The 21,061-nt window shown below is 56.0% G+C and overlaps 1 non-coding gene across 1 annotated transcript; it reads left to right on the top strand.

Moving 5' to 3' along the window:
• Positions 1-15,680: 15,680 nt before the first annotated feature.
• Positions 15,681-15,787, top strand: LOC122911026. Its single transcript, XR_006385365.1, has one exon. It is a non-coding gene; the product is annotated as a U6 spliceosomal RNA (small nuclear RNA).
• The last annotated feature ends 5,274 nt before the right edge of the window (positions 15,788-21,061 follow it).

Below are 21,061 nucleotides of genomic sequence, written 5' to 3' on the forward strand. Positions count from 1 at the left end.
CCGCCGCCGCCAAACCGCAGCCGCCGCGACCAAGCGACAGCGCCGCACAACCTAACCCGCGCCCGGACAGCGCCGACGGGCGGGCGGCGCGGCCAATGGGAGGGGCCGGCGGCCCGCGCGCCCGCGGCGGGGGCGGGACTAGCGGCGGCGCGGGGCGGGGCGACGCGCGGGCGAGGCGGGGCGCGGCGCGGCGGGCGCGCCCGCGGGTTAGGTTGCGCCGACGTGGGAAGGGGGACGCGCAGCCGGGAGCCGGGCGGGGCCGCCCGGGATTGTGGGAATGTGGCGGACTCGGCGGGCCGGCTCGGCGGCGCTCGGCTCCGCTCGGCCCCGCTCGGGTCCCTCGGCCCCGGACCGAGAGGTGTGGACCCCGCCGCGGCAGTAGCGGGACCGGGGGACCTCGCACTTCCCTCCCCCGGGAGGCGCTGGGGCATCAGCCCTCAAGGTCTCCGGGGAGGCGCCCTGGCATGGCCAGACCGGAAATGAACCTTCCTCTTGTCCGTTAAGCATTAAGGGAACGCCTCCTGTATACCGGGCCAGAGTCCAGCATTAATGCAGCACCTGCTATATACCAGATGTGGCCCAGGCGTTAAGGAGTGAACTACCAGACACGGCCAAAGCCTTAGGGAGTGCCTACTGTAAACCCTGCATGGGCCAGGCATTAGTGCAGTGCCTGCTGGGTTCCAGGCGGGGAACAAGCATTAATGAGGTGCCTACTTTATACCAAGCCCCGCTTTAAGCCCTTTAAACCAGCCCTACTACCCGGCTGATTTTATTGGAACGTCGCCAAGCCCTTCCCTGTGCACACGGAGCCCGAGGCTTTCACCCGGTACCCGCCCAGCCGTGCGGTTTCAACAGCCCTAAACCACTTGCCATCTGGCCTCGCACAGAAAGCGACCTAGAGCAAGGTTCAGACACAGAGAAGGCACAGAGAAGGTGCTCAATCAATGCGTTTTGAATGACGGAAAGAGAATAAGAGAGCCTGCAGTGTTCCTAGGACAGCAAACCCATTCTACAGACAAATAAGCTGAGGTTCCCCTGGGCACTGTTCTCTGCTATGGCCCCTCTCCCAGCCCTGACCCGGTGGGACACCCCCCCACACCTGGCCGTGCCCAGACCCCATCACACACCTTCCGGGCTGCACCTGCTGTTCTTGCCTATCTTGAGATAGGAGGTAAGAGGAGGGTCAAAGTCTCCATTTATTAGTTGAGCGGGGGTGTGCGAAGATTCGCTCCTTGAAGCTTTCATCTCTGGGGCTTGCATCTGCCCCTTGCTGGACACACAGCCAGGGCACGGGGGGTGGGGGCGTGGGACTCCCCCCCCACAAACAGAAGCTCCACGTGTTGAGGGCCGTTCTTAGTGACCAGCAGGCCATGAGCTCCAAGAGGGCAGCGACTGTGAGGGTCCAGGTCACGAAGGGGTCCTCTGCCCCTCTGCAGCGACACCCCCGAGCACCAGGTCCAAGATGGAGGGAGGCAAACAGAACCCCTCACCCCTCGTGCAAGTCCCACGCATGCAGGGGACTTTGTCCATCTCCTTCTCTGCGGTGTCCCCGGCCCTAACACGGCACCTGGCAAATACTCCGTATTTGTGCTCTGTGAACATTCCCGAAACCAGAGAAGGAGCCCAGCTGTCTTGCATGCTTCTCTTTCTCTGGAAAAGAAGTAATCACTGTACTTTCTTCCCTTCTGTGCTCCTGGTCTTGCTGCGGTCGGCCTCCTCCTTGTCCAGGGCCTAAACCTCACCACAGACTCCTTTTTTTTTTTTTTTAAAGATTTTATTTATTTATTTGACAGAGAGAGATTACAAGTAGACAGAGAGGCAGGCAGAGAGAGAGAGAGGGAAGCAGGCTCCCTGCTGAGCAGAGAGCCCAATGCGGGACTCGATCCCAGGACCCTGAGATCATGACCTGAGCCGAAGGCAGCGGCTTAACCCACTGAGCCACCCAGGCGCCCCCCACAGACTCCTTTTGCTGCTTACTCTGGGTCCGTCTGTAGGTGGCCGGCTCACCTTTCCCAGGCCTGTGTCCCCACCTGCCAAGTGGGGCATAATATTAGCTCTTGCTGAGAGAGCTACAGTAAATAACCAAGGAGGAGGTTCTTGAGTAGTAGAAGTTTAATGTTTGCTTCAATGTATCAGTCCTAAGGGATGGTGGTAGATAACCTCTAGACTGACCCACAGGGAGACCCGCTTCCCGGTATTCATGGCCAACCCCTCTCCCCCCAGCCTGCCCAGCTACGATGTGGATTGAATGTAGTGATTTACTTCTGAAACAACTATGAAAGATAGGACTTCAACGATTGGGTGACCAAATATTTCTGGGTTCCGGGGGGCTCCTGGGGGGCTCCGTCGGTGAAGCGTCTGCCTTTGGCTCAGGTCCTGATCCCAGGGTCCTGGGATAGAGCCCCGCATCGGGCTTCCTGCTCAGTGGGGAGTCTGCTTCTCCCTCTGCCTGCCGCTCCCCCTGCTGGTACACTCTCTGTCTCCCTCTATCAAATAAATAATTAAGTAAAAATAAAATCTTGAAATTAAAAAAATAAAACAAAATTCTGGAAAAATGTGGATTTCACTACGGAAATCCACACTGACTAAAAGCAGGTTTCTGGTTGCCTGGGGATGGGAATGGGGACGGGCAGGGGCACAAGGGAACGTTCTAGGGTGATGCAAGTGTTTTCCCCGTTTTGACTATGCCAGTGGTGGCACGGGAGTCGACACAGGGCGGAACCCCACTGACGGTGGCTCTTACACATGAGCAAATCATTGCACGTCAGTTACACCTTTATAAAGCTGCAGAAACAAGAAAATGTCCGAAGAGGTGGTACTTGGAGAGTACACAGTAGGTGCTTAATAGATGCTTACGTGTTTACAAGAATCCTGAGGCAGGAGCAGGCAGGAGCATGGGGCTGTGGCAACATGGGCAGGGAGAGCCGTTGCATTTTCATTCACGCCACCCTCTCCCGCCTCAGCTCTGCCCTGGACACTGGGAGGAGGAAGTGGGAGAGGCGGCAGGGAGCAGATCCACAGGGGCTGGGGGGGCTTGGGGGACTGGGGGGTGTCTCCTCCTTCTCATCCACTTGCTGCATGCCTACCACGGGGCCAGGAGCTGGGCAGGCACCAGGAAGGCCCCGATGGGTAAGATACGGAAACAAGGTCTGCGGAGAGATGGTGAACCGGCCCAGGGCCCAGCCAGTGGCTAAATGCTGACTTTGGCTTCCCCACCCAGAGGCCCAGGGAGACAAAGTCCGAGGCTGCCCCACCTTGATGGCTGCGAGGCCCTGCCTTCCGGGCTCCCTGCAGCCTCCTGGCCTCATCTGTCCTTGGAAGTTGGCCTCTCATGCCTTGAGGAGTTCAATTTTATGAGGGGTCCAGAGGCTGGGGAGCAGGCCGTCTCCTGGCACGGAGCAAAGGTGAGGGGGCCCAGGCGGGGGCAGGCAGTTTGCTGGGGCCCCCCAGGCTCCCTGTGCCAGCCCTGGGATTGGGCGACAGGTGTTCCCGCACCCCAGTGCCTGACCTTCTCCAGGGCTCGATGCTGACTTTCTATGAACGAAATCATCCGGATCACGTGGACACTTGGTATCTGAGGAGCCTGCGGGAGCCTGGTATCCTTGTCCTGCCGTGCCCTCGGCAGCGTCCCCAACCCGCTATCATGGAGACTACTGCTTTGTTTACTTTTTCTCTCCCCCCCCCCACCAAAGATAATGCCTGAAATAAAGACTGAACTAAACACTGAGGGGTGCTGCGTCTGTGGGTGCTCCCAGCACCCAACCCTGGGCCGGGGCCGTGCCAGGCACGCAGGGCACCTGCACAGCTCCGTAAACCTGAGTTTGTGCTCTTTAACAAAGAAAGACATTCAGAGGGCCCAGGGGCACTTAGGAAAAAGCAAATTAAAACCACAATGAGATGCCACCTCCCAGAAAGGCTAAGCCGCAAAGTGCATGCTCTCCACTTTCTCTGGAGAAGAAAAAACCCCTGCCCTTTCCAAAAGGCCGAGACCATCCTAAGCGCCGCAGAGAATAGGAGGGAACGGGAAATCCCATCGGCAGCGGGCAGACGTGCAAGGTGGTAGAGCCACGTGGGAAACGGCTGGGTAGGATCTCAAAAGGTGGACCCCTGACCTATCAAGGGATCGAACTGGTTCGTTCCTCAATTTGCCAGCGACAGATGTAAACACATCTGTCCCTACAAACACTTGCCCAAGGATCCTCAGGGCAGTCCCACGTTAAGTGGTCAGCGAATGAGAGTCAGACTGTCCGTCCCATCCCTGCGGGCTGTGGGACACTCGGGAAGCGGCTGTCCTTCTCAGAGTCTGTTTCTTCTTCTGTTAGCATTGCAGGGGGTGGGGGGGGGGTGATAAGAATTTCCACCTACAGATAAGCACGTGAAAAGGAGCTCTGCCCCCTGTAAACACCCCATAAATGCTGGTTTGTGTGATTAAAAAAAAAATGATACCCAATATCATTTGTTATCAGGGAAATAAAAATCAGGACCGCACTGAGACACCATTCCACACCCCCCAGGGGAGCTATAATCAAAAAGACAGATAGCGCCAAGTGCTGACGAGGACGTGGAGAAACCGAGTCCTTGTGCACCTGCTGGTGGGGCTGGAAAAAGGTGAGCTCACGGGGGAAACAATTCGGTCGATCTGCAGGAGTAATGCGCGATTAGCGTCCCACCAGCAACGCTGGCTCTAGGCATCTATCGGCAAGGGTCGAAAGCAAACAGAATTGTGCACACGTGTGTCCCCAACAATGCGATTCATATGGGCCCCAAGTGTCCAGCAAAGGGTGAGCACCTCAACACTGAGTTCCCCGTGCGTGGGCACGCCCCCTCTGCTGGGAGCAGGAGCGAGGCCCCCACGCACGGCCCCAGGGACGGACCCCGAGCCCACGACGCCCGTGACACGCCCAGACCGGGCTCCTCCATGGACGGGAAGGGGGTTCGTGGCGGCCAGGGGCTGGGGAGGGGATGGCTAATGCGGACGGGGCTGCTTTTTCAGGCGATAGAATGTGCTGGAATTATTGGTAATGGTTGCACAACATAGTAAATATACCAAAACCCACTGAATTGTACTATTTAAAATGGTGAATTTTGGAACAGCTTGGGGGCTCCATTGGTGAACTGGCTGCCTTCAGCTCAGGTCGGGATCCCGGGGTCCTGAGATGGGCTCCTTGCTCAGCAGGGAGCCTGCTTCTCCCTCTGCCTGCCCCTCCCCCCCGCTTGTTCAGGCACGTGCTCTCTCTCTCTCTCTCTGACAAATAAATAAAATCTTTAAAAATAAAATAAAATGGTGAATTTTATGGTCCGTAAGCTATATTAAACAATAGCTTAAAAACAGATACATATACAAATCAGTGGTGAAAAGAAAACCTCCCACACGGCCTCACACACAGAAGGCAATAAATGCTCACGATTACCATTACGATGGGCTGGATGAACAGAGTGGAGCCGGTTTTTAATTCTACCATCATTTATTAAGCACCTGCTGTGAGCTGGGTGCTGGGGACACAAATCCAGGCCCTCAGGGAGCTGGCTTGCTTTCTCTCGCTCTCCTTTTAAGATTTTATTCATTTATTTATTTGACAGAGAGAGACACAGCGAGAGAGGGCACACAGGCAGGGGGAGTGGGAGAGGGAGAAGCAGGCTTCTCTTGGAGCAGGGAACCCGATCCTGGGCTCAATCTTAGGACCCTGAGATTATGACCCGAGTCGAAGGCAGACGCTTAATGACTGAGCCACCCAGGCGCCCAGGGGCTGGCTTTCTTAGTGGAGACACACAGATAATAAACATAAATAATTAAAAATACAGTCTATCCTTGGACACAGTCTATCCTTGGGATTAGGGAAGGGTTCTCTGAGGAAGCAAGCAAGGCACGAGTATATCTAGCAGAAGAGCATTCTAGTAGCAGAAAGAGCCAGTGCAAAGGTCCTGGGGCAGGACTGGACCTGGAGTGTTGGAGAAAGCGTGAGGGGGCCCCTGTGGGTGGAGCACAGTGAACAAGGGGGAGAGAAGTAGGAGGGGAGGGCAGGGAGGGGCCCAGGTAAGTCCTGTAGGGTCTTGGGAGCCTCAGGGAGGGTTTGGCTTTCACCCAAGGGGGTGGGAGCCCTGGAGGGCTGTAGACACAGAAGGGTGGAACCGGAGTCAGAGGCCCACAGGCGCCCTCTGGTGGCTGCTGCTGCTGCAGGGAAGATGGACACCATGGTGGCGGAGAGTGGGATCAGGATAGACTCCGCTGCTGGTACAGGCTGGTGAGGATGAGGCTGGACCAGGACGAGACCTGGGCACGACGGGAAGTGGACTGGTCAGTAATGGCCCGGATTCTGCAGCCACAGTTTCTGGACCCACATCTCAGCTCCATGACCTTGAGCCATGACCTTGAGACCTCAATCTCTCTCCATTTCCTTTTTGGTAAAACAGAGCAGTTACCTATCTCAGGAGATTTAATTTATGCAAAACGCTTAAAACAAGGCCTGGTCCACAGTAAACAGGCTGCAAGTGTTGTTTCTGTTCCAATAATAATAATGATCGTGATTGTAACCACTCATAATGTCAGCGGTACAGCTGTCACCCCAGGACCTGGTTCACACTGACCCCTCCTCCCTCAATTTGCCTCCTGGGGAAACTTCAACGACCATTTCCAGGCAAATTCCTGGAGGACAAAGACCAGAGCTTTGTCCTTTTCATGTCCCCAGCTCTCAATTCTGGGCCAGTATCGGGAAGGAGGCACGGCAGGAAGGGATGTGTCCCCTGACTCTTGCAAGCAGAGCCCTGCCTGCCCCTACCGGACCCCACCTGGGTCCCTTTCTATCCTGGATCTTTCCACACAAACTTCCTCCCTAGTTCAGAGGCTGCTCAGAGGGACTAGCAAACTCCTACTCATCCTTCAAAACCTCGGCTCAAAAGCTTGGCAGAAACTTATCCCCTCCCCATGGACTCCCTAAACCCCAGACCCTCCCTCCACCTCAGTCCTGCATGACCAAGCTCCAGAGAATGTTACCACCCTAGCATCCCCCAGAAACTCCCCTCCTAGCCTCTTTCCTCTCAATTAGACTGAACTTACTACAGTCCCCACAAACTCTCCATACAGGCTCATACTTTGAGCATTTGCATATGCTATTCCATCTGCCGGGAACATCCCCTTCACCCTTCCTGCTTTGCCAACATCCAATAGCTCCTTTTCCACATCTTCTCCTCCAGGCAGGCTTCCCTCCCTACCCCTGCACACAGAACCCAATCTTCCGCTCCTGAGGATCCCAGCCCCAAGTCCCACCCTCTGCTCCAGCCCCCACCCTGCAGAGCTGGGAGCATCTGTGACTGACTAGGGTTTCTCCATAGCTAGAAGTGGCGAACTTCTATTTACCCTTCAAAACCCCAACTTGAATGTACACACCTCTGCATCATCTTTGCCAGTCTCCTTCTGACAATTGTTTCATTCTTTCCGTGGAATCTCTCCAGCCTCAGGGGTGGCACATCGGGCTCCACGCTGGCATGGAGTCTGCTTGGGATCCTCTGCCTCTCCCTGCCTCCTGCTTACTCACTAACAAGTAAAATCTTCAAAAAAAAAAAAAAAAAAGGACACGATTAATTTAATCTAGGATCCTTTTGTAGGAGGGCGGTATTTAGAGCCCAACTTCTGGGTACTAAGGGTGCTCATTGGTCCTGGAGTATCTCTCCCAAGGCTGTCTCAGTGAACAGAACTGGAGAACACATCATTGGAAATAAATGTATACAGAGCTGGTCCTCATTATTCATATATTGTATGCTTGCAAATTTGCCTACTCACTACCTTTTATTGGCAGCCCTAAAATCACTACTCAAGGCACTTCTCAGTCACCTGCAGGTGTGCACAGAGAGGCAAAGAGCAGCAGCTGCCCCACGTGCATATTCCTACCTGGGGTGGGCAAAGGTGACACTCTGCCTTCTTGCTTTTTTCTTTTTCTTTTTTTCTTTCTTTTTCTTTTTTTTTTTTTAAGATTTTATTTATTTATTTGTCAGAGAAAGAGAGAGAGCACAAGCAGGGGGAGCGGCAGGCAGAGGGAGAAGCAGAATCCCCGCCAAGCAGGGAGCGGATGCCAGACTCTATCCCAGGACCTCAGGATCATGACCTGAGCTGAAGGCAGGCGCTTCACCTGCAGAGCCCCCCAGGCACCCCTGCCACCTTGTTTTTCCAGTTCAGACTGTAAACCAGCCTCCTTTTCATGGTGCTGAGTGCCACACTGTTTGCCTTTTTGTGCTTTTTGTGGATGATTTTGCTCCCATGCTAGCTGGTGTCCCTAAGCTCCAGAAGGCTGTGACTTGTCTTACAGAGAAAGTGCCACCCTAGGACAAGCTCCATTCATGGAGAGCAACCGCGCTGTTGGCCGCGGGTTCAGGGTTAAGAACGCACAACCCACATTAAATAGGGACTCTTGAAACAGACGCACACATGACCCAAGGTTCCATATCGATGGGCTGATGAAGTGTTGGGACCAGAGGCTCATCGGAAGCACACCCCAAACCTCCTTCTGGAGCCCTTCTTCCACACTCACTTATTCTGTGTGGGCAGCGGCTGGACTTGGCCGCCAATCACAAGCACGGACCCTACTTACCTCTTGTCTGGCTATGGGACGCCCCAAAACAATTGCTAAGCACCCACCAACCTCCCACCGCCGTGTGCATCAGAATCAACACTGCGCTTCCGGGATAACCGTGGCTCATCGCAGAGCACAGTCGTCTGGCCCTGCCCCATTCTCCAGGGAGGGAAACTGAGGCACGGAGGGGGGACATGGGCCTGGCCCGGCATCCGTCCCCAGCCAGCTGGCCGGCCTGGGAGCTCTCCAGGGTGTGACTGCAAAGGCGTTTGGTGCTGGGCTTCCTTAGGACTCCTTATCTGTGACCCCTACAAGTCACCCAGGTTCACGCGCGGGCGGGGCGGCGCGCAGATAAGGACAGACGCTTGCGCCCTGGGCAGGCAGGTGCCGCAAGCTTCCCTGGAGCTCTCCCGCCGGTCGCCTTCCCCACAGCCGCATCTCGTCCTGCGGACCGCCGCGGGCGGCGGCCGGTCTTCCCTTCTTGCCCGAGAATTAGGCCCGCGAGGGGCTCCCGCGGAGTGGGCGCAGGGGTGGGCGCAGTGCAGCCTCGGGAGCACCGCTGGACTGAGCCTGGAAAATCTACTGGACGCCTAGTTACAGGGCGACTCCAGATAAGCAGTGAATAATGCTTTCGAGTAAGAACATCCCTTGCTCATTTAACCGGGTCCCCCGTAGTCCATCTGGCAGCCAGAAGCCCAGGCAAAGTCCTTGCCCCGCCGGCACCCCTCTCCAGCCGCGCCCCAGCCGCACCCCAACCCCAGCCCCTCCCTCGAACCAGCCCGAGTCCTACACAGCTCTTTTCCCCTACCCAAGAAGGGTTTGGGCTTCTTCTTTGTGATAGTTTTTCTTAATACTGTTAAGTTATAGTAAAATATACATAACATAAAACTTACCACTTTAGGGGCGCCTGGGGGGCTCAGTCGTTAGGCATCTGCCTTGGGCTCTGGTCATGATCCCAGGATTCTGGGATGACCCAGCATAGGGCTCCTTGCTCGGCAGAAGGCCTGCTTCTCCCTCTCTCTCTCCCCCTGCTGTGTTCCCGCTCTTGCTCTCTCTCTCTCTCTGACAAATAAATAAAATAAAATCTTTAAAAAAACAAAACAAAACACCAAAACTTACCACTTTAACCATCTCTAAGTGCACAGCTCAGCGGCGGGAAGCTCCCTCACACCGTCCTGTGACCACCCCCACCCTCCGTCTCCAGAACTTTCCATCCCCCCACACGGAGACTCTGTCCCCACAAAGCACAGACTGCCCCAGTCCTGGCTCCCACCCTCTGCTGTCTGTGTGGACGACACTCCTCTGGGGCCCTCCCGGGAGTGGGGTCCTGCGGGATGAGACCTTCTGGGCCTGGCTGCTCTCGCTGAGCCCGTGTCCTTGAGGTCCCTCCACGTCATGGCAGGGGTCAGGGTCCCTTTCTGAGGCTGGACCTGCGTGGGATGCACCCGCCGTGTGTGTCCATCTACCTGTCGACGGAAACATGGTTTGCTTCCGCCTCTCGGCTGTTGTGAGTCATGCTGTGGTGAACACAGGTGTGCAAATATGTCTTCAAGTCCCCGCTTTCTTGTGGGTAGATGCCCGGACCGGAGCTGCCGGGTCAGACCGTCAACTCTGTTTACTCTTTCGAGAGACCGACCACCAGACAGTTTTCCCCAGCGCCGCGTGGTTTTCCATCCCCGGGACTCTGGGTCCTCACCAACCCTTCATCCTTTCTGTTTTTTATTATATTACTATTATTACTATTTCTCTAGCTGCCCTAGTGGGTACGAGGTGGGATCACTAGCGTGAGGACTCATGGTAGTGAACATCTTCTCGTGTGCTTCTCGGACGTGAGTAATCCCTCTGGAGGAAAGTTCTTCGCGTGCATTTTAACCGGGTTAGCCCGACTTGCTGTCGAGCCTCACGAATGGGTCACGGGGCAGCCAGCGTGCAAGACATGTCCACGCGGTCGCCCCATCACGCCGGCCTCTCCTGCAGTCAGAGAGCTTCCGGCCTGGGCTCCCCGTTGGGGTCCCAGCCTGTACGCCGAGCCGTACGTCGTTTTTGTCCATCTGCTGGTCAGGGGATATACGTCGTGAGTCGAGAGCCACCATTTCTCTTTGAAATGACATAGACGAGAAAGCACCCACAGGGCGTCGAGCATCACCAGGGCCAGCGGCGTCTCCTGTAACTCTTCCTGGGGTGACCCATGTGCTGAAATGTACGCCCCGCGTGAGTGCCCATAGGCGTGTATATATGTGTGTGCACATTTTTAAAAGATTTGATTTATTTGAGAGAGAGAGAGAGAAAGAGAGAGAGCACGAGAGGGGAGAAGGTCAGAGGGAGAAGCAGACTCCCCAGGGAGCTGGGACCCAATGCAGGACCCGATGTGGGACTCGATGCGGTACTCGATCCGGGACTCCAGGATCATGACCAGAGCCGAAGGCAGCCGCTTAACCAACTGAGCCACCCGGTGCCCCTGCGTGAACACATTTTTAACTGAGTGGAGAGGGCCTGGCCGAGAACAGCTTGGAGGCTCCCCGCCCCCCAGCTTCTTCTTGAAGAACTTAATCCTCCCGCGTCTGATGGGGTGACTCACTCAAATGGTGATTCTCTGCAGAGACAGTCAGCGATGTTGGTGACCTTCTGACCTCCTGATTCTGCCCGCTGGGGACTCTGGGGCCACCGTGTCCAGGAACATCCACGGTCATCACGACTGGGGTGCTCCAGGCATCCGGTGGGGGGGCGGACGATGCTCGGCCCTCCCCAATGCCCACCCCAGGGCCCAAGGGGATGTCCAGCCCCAGGGTCCAAGTGCAGAGGGGAGTCCCGGGGACCAGACTGCCTGCAGCATGGAGCCCCCGGACCAGGCTTGCGCCAGACCGGGAGGCTCCGGTCGCTGTGCCACGCTGCCCCCGTGTGGACAGTCATGCACACGCCGCCTGCGCGGCCTGACCTGGGGAGGGTCTCCCCGCCCCGCTGCCCCAACTTTTCTCCCTGGATGGAAATAATCCAGCTCCAGGCTGTCTGTCCCACATGCTGGGCTCTTGTGTCCGCCAAGCCCTTGCAATGTGGCCAGGGCAACTGAGGAACTGAGCTTTTAATTTCTTTTTTTTTCTTTTTAAGATTTTATTTATTTGAGACAGAGAGAGACAGAGGGACAGAGAGACAGAGAGCAGGAGCAGCGGGGAGGAGCACGAGAGAGAAGCAGACACTCTGCTGAGCGGGGAGCTGGACACAGGACTCCATCCCAGGACCCCGGGATCCTGACCTGAGCTGCAGGTAGATGCTTAGCGACTGAGCCCCGCAGGCGCCCCTGAGTTCTTAATTTCTTGTCATTGCCATTCATGGACGTTTAAGGGCTAACAGCCGGCGGTGGGGGGAGGGCTGTGGGGACCCAAGCAGACAGAAAGCGGACGTTCGCCCCTGGGCAGCAGGGGTCCACGTGTGCGTGTGGCTGTGGCGTCCCGGAGTGGCAGACACGCGTGCGTTTGGACCCATGTGTTGGAATTCTTCTCTATTTTGCGCGCCCCGGAACCAGACCGTGTTCTGAGCACTGAACTGCCATCACCTCAAGTCTCCACTCAGATAAGGCCCGACAACACGCCCATTTTATAGAAGGAGAAACTGAGTGTCAGAGAGAACAGCAGCCCAAGTGCTCCTGCCGTGGGTCTAACCCCAGCTAAGGGACCCTCAGGCTTATTTCGTTCCATCCCGCGACGTTCCGGAGCTACGGGGATGACTCCCGTTTAGCAGAGGGGAGACTGGGGCCCACTCGCTGGGCAGACAGAAGGCCCGCGGGACGGGCGCCGGGCGGCGTGGTCGGAAGAGTGGGTGACTCTTGATCTCGGGGTTGTGAGTTGGACCCCCATGTTAAGGGTAGAAGTGACTTAAAAATAATTTTTTTTTTTTTTTAAAGAAAAGAAAGAAAAAACAGTGCCAGAGGGAGGATTTCCCACCAGTCTATTAACCATGGCGCTACCTGCCTCCCGGGAATGGTCGCAGGGCCCTGGGGAAGGTCGCGGGGTGGGGGTGGGGGGGTACACAATGGGACGGAGAACGAGGCCGACTGGCGTGGGAACCTCGCCTCTGTCAGTTCCTGGCTGTGTGACCTTACGGAGGCGTCTTGCCCTCTCTGAGCTGCTGGGCCTCCTCAACTGTAACCATGCGCTCCTGGGGCTATTCTGGGGATTAAATCAGATAACTTGTTGTCTTAGTTTGCTGGCCAGCATAACCCAGGCTGGGTGGTTTAAACAACCAACATCTGTTTCCTCTTGGTTCTGGAGGACAAGGAGCCCGGAGGGCCGTTGCCTTTTCGCTGTGTGCTCACATGGAGGGGTCCCTCATCCCCTTCCCAGGGCGCTAATCGCCACCGGTCCCCAGCCTCATGCCCTCATCTGAACCTCAGCACCTCTCAAAGGCCCGACCTCCAAGTACCAGCCGCCCGGGGGCAGGGCTTCCACATAAGCCCGTGGTGGGGGACACAATTCACGACACAGCGCGTGTACGGCTGACCATGCTCCACAGGCATCAGAGGCTGGTGGGCCTGGCACAGTAACTGAGGTTCTAATCCTGACTCTTCCATTTACCAGTCGCGTGCTCTGCGGCCCGTGAGTCAAATTCTCTGGGCCTCTGGGTCTCGGTTTCCTCAGCTGCAGAATGGGAGAGAAGACTGTGCCCACCTCGAGCACTTGGAACAACACTGCGGGCACTTACGTGGGCACTTACGATGGAGGGCGTGTTCACGGGCTGGGGGTGGGTGGAGGGCATCTGGGCACCAGGGAGCCAGGACTGGGGCACTGGGTCCTGCGGGAGAGGCACTGGCTTCTCACCCACTAGATAGCTGAGAAAGAAGCCCAGAGAGGGACAGACCCTTATCCAGAGCCACACAACCCACCAGTCGCAAAGCTGCGGGTGGCCCTTGCCCGTGGTGTCTTTGGGGAGGCAGAAAGGCCCTTTGGAGGGCAGGGCAGGTGGGCAGCCACGCCTCCTGCTCCCCGCAATCCCCGCATGTCCCCATAGGTACCCAGAGACCAGGCCCCTGGCAGCAGCCTCCTAATCGCTGTGCCTAATTACCCCACAGCCCCGGGGAAATGCTGGGAACACCTTTTAAAGGCTCTTAAGCACCCCAAGAGCAGCTCCCGGCCCTGCCTACGCCTGGCTCCCGAGGGTGCCCCCAGAAGCTCCAGGGAAAGGCGGAGGCACGAAAACAAAGCCCAGTCATTGTCAAGGGCAGCCGGGCTGGTGGCAGCTGCCCTAGAGGCTTCGGTGCCCCCCACCGCCCCCAACCAGGTGGGGTGGCCCCCAGCTGGGCCACACTCTCCCCGAGCCTCTACTGCTCTCATGTGCAAAACGGGTTACTAGTGAGTGAATTAACACACGGAGGGGAAGTTGAGAGCGGCTCCCGGCACGCAGGAGACCCAGGCCCCACGTGTCATTAGGACTGTCCTCTGTCTGTCTGTCCCTGCCTGGCAACTGTCGTCTGTCTGTCCCTGCCAGCCACCTGCCTCTTGACGGCCACTCAGGGCCTCCCAGCACCGCGCTGAATCTCCATGACCCTGGCCCCTTCCCTGTACCCTGTGGCCCACCCCCCCAGCAACCCGCTCCCCTCTGCTCTCTGGGCGCTCTTCCTGCCGGCCCAGCAGGTCCACGAGGCAGTGCCCGGGGCTCATGAGAATTTAGGGGCCTATGAAAACGCTTTCATTTCCTCCAGAATCGGAGGCAACAATGAAGACGGTAATCATGAGTCTATCATCACACATCCGCCCTGGGTTGCTTCCGTGTATATTCCGATGCTGTCATGAAACACCATCTTTAATGTATTTTGTGGGGGAAGGGACCCGTGGAAGTCCTGATGGCCCCGCTCCCTGCGTCCTGCTCCCCTGGAAGCAGCCAGAGGGAGGTTTCGAAAGCCAAAGGGACGGTGTTGCCCTCATGACACCTGAAAACCTTCTGTGGCTCCCCAGCAGCCTCCAAAAGAATGCAGTGTCCAAGCTCCTGAGTGGCCTGTCCCCTCCTCTCCTGTCAACCCCATCTCCTCCTCTCTCTGGCCCCCCGCCCACTCCTCTCCAGGCCCTCCTGCTGCCCCTGGGCCTTGGCATGAGCCATCTCTTCCAACCAATCACTTGCCACCTACGTAACCCCCACGCCCTTCATTTTGGGGGAAGCACTCCCCACCAACCTCCAGCCCACAGCCAAGGTCAGTTCCATCGTCATAAACTCTCCTGGAAAGAAGCCCCCGCCCCACGGCCTCCTTCGCTCAGTTGCCATTTGGCTCTCCCTAGAGCCCCAAGGACCCCACCCCAGTGCCGCCGATCCCTCTCTGGGGCGCACACCAGGCTGCGGGAGGGCCGAACAGCGTCCAGGGCCCCACCCCTGTCGTGCCAGGAGCCCTGACCAGGGGGACAACCACAGAGGTCCCCAGATGTTGCCAAACGTGTCCTGCAGGCAGAACCCCCTGGGGACTGAGTTTTCCACCGACCTCAACGGCCACAGGCACCTTGATCATGGACTCTCCAGGCTCCAAGTGGTGAGAAATCAGTTTAGGGCCGTGGCACTCGGTTACGGCTGGGGATGTGGGGGGGTAGGGGGGTGGGGGAGGCGGCCCAGGCTGACCGAGACTCAGCCTGCTTTGCTGCGAGGCCTCATCCTGAGGAAGATGATCTTCTATCGATCAAGACTCACTGAGCACCTACTGTGTGACAGGCTCTGTGCGGGGAATGAAAAAGCTTTAACCCCCCCGCTTGGGGAGCTGACCTTGTGGAGGAGAAAGTAAACACATACAGGAAAATGTCAAGACAGAGCTAGCTGTTCCTATCAAGAAATATACAGACAGGGGACTGAATGCAAGTCAGGCTATTTTAGGGAGGATCACGGCAGCCTGCGTGAGGAGGTGTGGGTGCCGGAGGTGATCTCAAGAGGAAGAGGCTCCCAGGTAGCAGGAACAGCTGGTGCAAAGGCCCTGGGGCAGGACTGTACCTGGTGGGCTGGAGGAACAGCGAAGGGATCCGAGTGGCTGGAACAGAGTGAGCGAGGCAGAGAAAGGCAGGAGGGGAAGGCAGGGAGGGGACGGGCCATGTGCTGAGGGGCATTGGGGACCACAGGGAGAACTTTGGGTCTCGCTGTAGGTACATCAGGGCGCTCTCTTCAGCAACACACACACTAACACCGGACTGATACAGGGAAGATCAGCAGGGCCCTTGCCCAGGAATGTCACGCAGATGCATGAAATGTTCCACATTTTTAAAAATTTAAGTCAAGGGACGCCTGGGTGGCTCAGTGGGTTGGACAACTGCCTTCGGCTCAGGTCATGATCTTGGAGTCCCGGGATCGAGTCCCGCATCGGGCTCCCAGCTCCACAGGGAGTCTGCTTCTCTCTCTGACCTTCTCCTTGCTCAGGCTCTCTCTCACTGTCTCTCTCTCAAATAAATAAATAAAATCTTTAAAAAAAATTTTAAGTCAAAAAAAAATTTTAAGCCAAAAATTATAGGTTTCTTTATTTTTCACTAAACGGCCCATTGCGATACATGGTATAATGAAATGGACGGAATAAATATTCATTTAGTTTTCCCTCCATGAGAATCTCACAGCAAGATCAGTTATTTGGTCAAAAGGAAAGAAAGTAATGAAACCTAGGAGGGGATCCAGGGAGGGACACCACCTCGTCTCTGTTCCAAACTCTCCCTCGGAGCCTTGTCCCCCTGCCGGAGAAGGGGTGAGACTACGGAAAGGAGGGAAGGAGTCATCCTGGGGCTGTGCAGTAGGACTGCAGTGATCAGTGGGAACTCGCTGTTCCTAAGACAGACAGTGAGGGACAGAGGGACGGCCAGCGGGTAATAGATAATACAGTAAGTGGCCGGTGGCCGGAGAGATGGTCCTTAACCACGTGATGGACAACAGATAAAATCAAAAGATGCCTGACAGATTGACAGGTAGGTCGTCGAGGGAGGAGAACGGGAGCCTGTGGACCCGTTAACTCCCCTCTGCTCCCCGGAGACGTCCGGGAACAGCAAATCCCCGAAGTCTGAGCTCACCCAGCTCCCCGTTCTTGGTGCTCGGTTTCCACATACCGTTCTGCAATGAAGGCAAGCAGGCTCTTGGAGAGAGGGCCCAGACCAGGAGCAGAGCGGGAGCGACAAGCAGGGCTCAGAGAGTGGACCGCAGATCCCATGACCCAGTGGGGACAGAGTCGGGGACAACTTGATTCTTGGTGTATTTGTGAAGCTGGACCCACTGGGGTCCAGGGGGTCGCTCATGGATCTGAACAGTTTACCTGCTTTTGGTACTTAGTTAACGTTAAAGGGGCACCTGGGTGGCTTATCAGTGAAGCCTCTTCAGCGGGGAGCCTGCTTCCCCCGCTCCCTCTGCTGCTCCCCACTCTCTCTCTGCCAAATAACTAACTAACTAAAATCTTTTAAAAAATAAATAAAATTTTGAAATTTTGTTCATCATGGACATTTCTTCATTAACTTTGAATTGTTCAGATATTGCCGGAGGCAAGTCAAACTGCAATGAGCTACCTACACCCACCAAAATGGTTATTGTATTTTCTTTTAAGAGGACAACAGGGGCACCTCAGTGGGTTACGCCTCTGCCATCTGCTCAGGTCATGATCTCAGGGTCCTGGGATCGAGCCCCGCATCAGGCTCTCTGCTCAGCGGGGAGCCTGCTTCCCCCTCTCTCTGCCTGCCTCTCTGCCTACTTGTGATCTCTGTCTGTCAAATAAATAAATAAAAGCCTTTAGAAAAATTAAAAAATTAAAATAAAAGAGGACAACAGGGGCACCTGGGTGGCTCAGTTGGTCAAGCATCTGCCTTTGGCTGAGATCATGATCCCGGGGTCCTGGGATTAAGCCCCGCATCCAGCTTCCTGCTTAGTGGGGAGCCTGCTTCTCCCTCTCCCACTCCCCCTGCTTTTGGTTTCTCTCTCTCTCTCTCTCTCACAAATAAGTAAATAAAATATTTATGTTATTTTATACATATTATTTATATATTTTTATATGTATACCCTATTATATGTTAAATATATATTTTTAAAATATTTATATTTATTTTTTAAAAAATAAAAATAAAACACGGGGCACCTGGGTGGCTCCCTTGGTTAAGCGACTGCCTTCTGCCCAGTTCGTGATTTCAGGGTTCTGGGATCTAGCCCGGCATTGGGCCCCCTGCTCAGAGGGGAGCCTGCTTCTCCCTCTCTCTGCGGCTCCCCCTGCTTGTGCTTTTTTACTCTCTCTGTCAAATAAATAAATAAATAAACCATTTTTTAAAAATAAAAAAATAAATAAAAACAAAGAGGACAACAGCAAGTGTTGGCAAAGATGTGGAGAAATCTAACCCTGCCTGCCAGCCTGGGGGGCGGAGTAGGGCGGGAGACGGGCCACCCTGCGGGAAACAGGTGAGCCGGGCCTCACTATTGAAAGCAGAATTACCATGGCGACCCAGCAATCCCACTTCTCCATGTATAGCCAAGAGAAATGAAATGATTCATCCCCGCAAAGACAGAAGCAAACAGCCACAGGATTCACAGGACCCCAAAGTGGGAACGGCCCCAGTGTCCATCAGCTGGTGGATGGACAAGCCTGGCCTGTGCACCCCCGCGGAGGAGGTCTCTCCGCCGGAAGCAGAGGGAGTGGGAGACGTGGGAAGCAGACACAGGAGGCCACACGGGGTGTGAGTCCACGCGTGTGACACGTCCAGGCTCCTCCACGGACAGGAAGGGGGCTTGTGGGGGCTGGGGGCTGGGGAGGGGATGGCTGATGGGGATGGAGCTTCTTTTTGGGGTGACGGAATGTTCTGGAACTAGGTAGAGATGATCACTGCACAACATGGTGAATGGATTAAATGTCTCTAATGGTGAATTTTATGGATATTGTACCACAATCCAGAAAAATAGATTGTCCTAAAATAGTGTGTTTCATGGAAAGAGATTTTTGGTGTCCCCTTAAACTTTATACCTGAAGGAAGTTCCTCACCAGGAAGGGCACTTACCCTAGTCCCAGCCCTGCCAGAATTAAGTCGGGAAGTCACAAGGAGGCCTCACGGAAGGAACTGGCCAAAACACATTCGGAGATGCCTATTGGAACAAAGGAAGTCACCCATGCAAAGGCCCTGGGGCAGGACGAGGCCTGGCGTGTTGGAGGCACAGTGGAGGCCCGGCTAGAGCAGAGTGAGTGAGGGAGGACGAAGAGGAGAGGAAAATAGGGAGAGGATGAACCAGCTGAAGCAGGGTCCTGGGGGCTTTTATCCCAGGGAGGTCGGAGTCCTGGAGAGCTACAGGCCAAGGACAGACCGGACTTGAGTCAAGTTTTTAAGGCCTGTTAGCTCTGCAGGGGGAGGAATTTTCTTCCTCCCTAGTCAGCGCCCTAAACCTCCACTTAGAACCCTACTTGGTACCCGGAAGGTGCAGCAGATCCTTAGGGAGGGAGGGAAGGAGGAAGAGCTCCACCACGTGGGCGTGGGGAGGGAGGGGGAAGCACGGGGTGGGGTGGGCGACTCACACCGTCCCCAGCCAGGGCTGCGGCAGGCCAGAGGCTCAAACCCAGAGCCCAGACAGCTGAGGCCCCTGCCCCACCAGGCCCACCAGAGGGAGGTCCCCAGCCGAGCCGCCGGTGGCCACCTGTTTCCTCCCCAGCCTGTGATTAATGACGCTGCAGTCCATCCATCACGCACCAGCCAGTGCCTGGCTCTGCCCCGGAGCCTGTGGGGCCCAGCGCTCATTTGTAAGCAGGCTGCAAGCCTGGTCTCAGACGGTTGGATCCATGAGACAGATCCCCGCCCCGCCTTGCTCCCAGATAGGGCTCTGGAAGCAGGATGCAGGCCCGGAGTCGGGGGTGGCGGGAGCCGAGGGGCATGCTGCCGGACACAGTAAGGTCCTCGGAAGCCCCAAACCCCCCATATTAATTATGTAGTCAAGACCGTTCGGTCCTGGGCCGTGGCACTCTCCCTGCCTTGCCCTCACCCACCGCGCCTCCCCGCAGTGGCCCAGCGGGGCCTAGCCCCTCTCCTGAACCCTAGTGCGGGGCGTCCTACCCCTCGCCCCGCCTCCTGCCTTGCCTTCCTCCGTTTTGGCAACCAGCAGCGCCTTTTGCCTGGCAGACCCTCGGTGCTGCTCTAAGCCAGGGCTTCTCAGATGGGGGGGAGTTGGCCCCCAGGGACACTCAGCGACGTCTGCACTGTCAAGACTGGGCTCCGTGCCAGGAGCAGGGTGGGGGTGGGGGTGCTGGGGATGCGGCTCAACACCCCAAGTGCCCAGGATGGGCCCTCACAGAGAAAGAGCGGGGCCAGAATGCCAAATGTGCAGAGGCTGACTGAGACACTCTGCTCTAAAACCTTCCATGGCTCCCTAGTGCCTTCCACGCAAAAAGCCAACGTCTCAGTCCAGAATGCAGGGTCCTGCTTCCTCCAGCCGCCTGGCCCTCATACCGACATACCCCACTATGCCCCGGCTTCATGCCCTACCTGGAGGAGCTGCATCACCCAGGGCTAAAGACCCAAGGACCCGACTTTTTTTTTTTTTTTAAGATTTTATTTATTTATTTGACATAAAGAGAGTACAAGCAGGAGGAGCAGCGGAGGCAGAGGGAGAAGCAGACCCCCCCTAGCTGAGCAGGGAGCCCGATGTGGGGACTCAATCCCAGGACCCTGGGATCGTGACCTGAGCCGAAGGCAGCCGCCCAACTGACTGAGCTCCCCAGTCACCCGAACCTGACTTTTACATCCTGGCCCTGTCACCTTCCAGCTCTGTGATTTTGGCCAGGTCTTTACCTTGTGGCACTTTCCTTTCCCTGTCTTTCAAACGGTCCAAATACCTACGGTTAAAATCCTTAAAGCAGAGCCCGGGACGTAGTCAAGTCATGTGAGGTTGATTGGTTGAATCCTACTCATGGTCCGGGACACAATTCTGGGCCTTGTCTGCCTGCAGAAAGGCCCAGCCCTGACCCCACATTAGGCGGGCAGGGGGCGGGGGCAGTCTCTTGTGTCGGGCTCCGCCACTGCCAGCCTCGCCTGGGGTCTGCGAAAATGGGAGTGTTTGGTCCCCAAATAGCTAAATACTACATCAGGCTCAGACACAGGCTGAAAAAGGGTGTCCCAGGAGAAAGGGCATGTGGCATGGGGACTCATGCTGTCCCACAGGACCTGAACTCTGTTTAATACTCTTGTCAACATCTCAAAATTCCTTGGGGCGCCTGGGTAGCTCAGTGGGTTGAGCTGCTGCCTTTGGCTCAGATCATGATCTCAGGGTCTTGGGATCGAGTCCCACATCAGGCTCTCTGCTCAGCAGGGAGCCTGCTTCTCTCTCTCTCTATCTGGCTGCCTGCCTCTCTGTCTACTGTGATCTCTCTCTGTCAAATGAATAAATAAAATCTTTTAAAACAAACAAACAAACAAAATCTCAAAATTCCTAAATTCCTAATAACTTTCCAACAGGAGACCCTGAATTTTCATTTTGCCTTGCCCCAAAATTTGATAGCCCATCGGCTTCAGGGACTCTGGTACAATTTGCGGGGCCTACATGTT

The sequence above is a fragment of the Neovison vison genome, chromosome 6, assembly GCF_020171115.1.
Source record: "Neovison vison isolate M4711 chromosome 6, ASM_NN_V1, whole genome shotgun sequence".
Lineage (NCBI taxonomy): Eukaryota > Metazoa > Chordata > Mammalia > Carnivora > Mustelidae > Neogale > Neogale vison.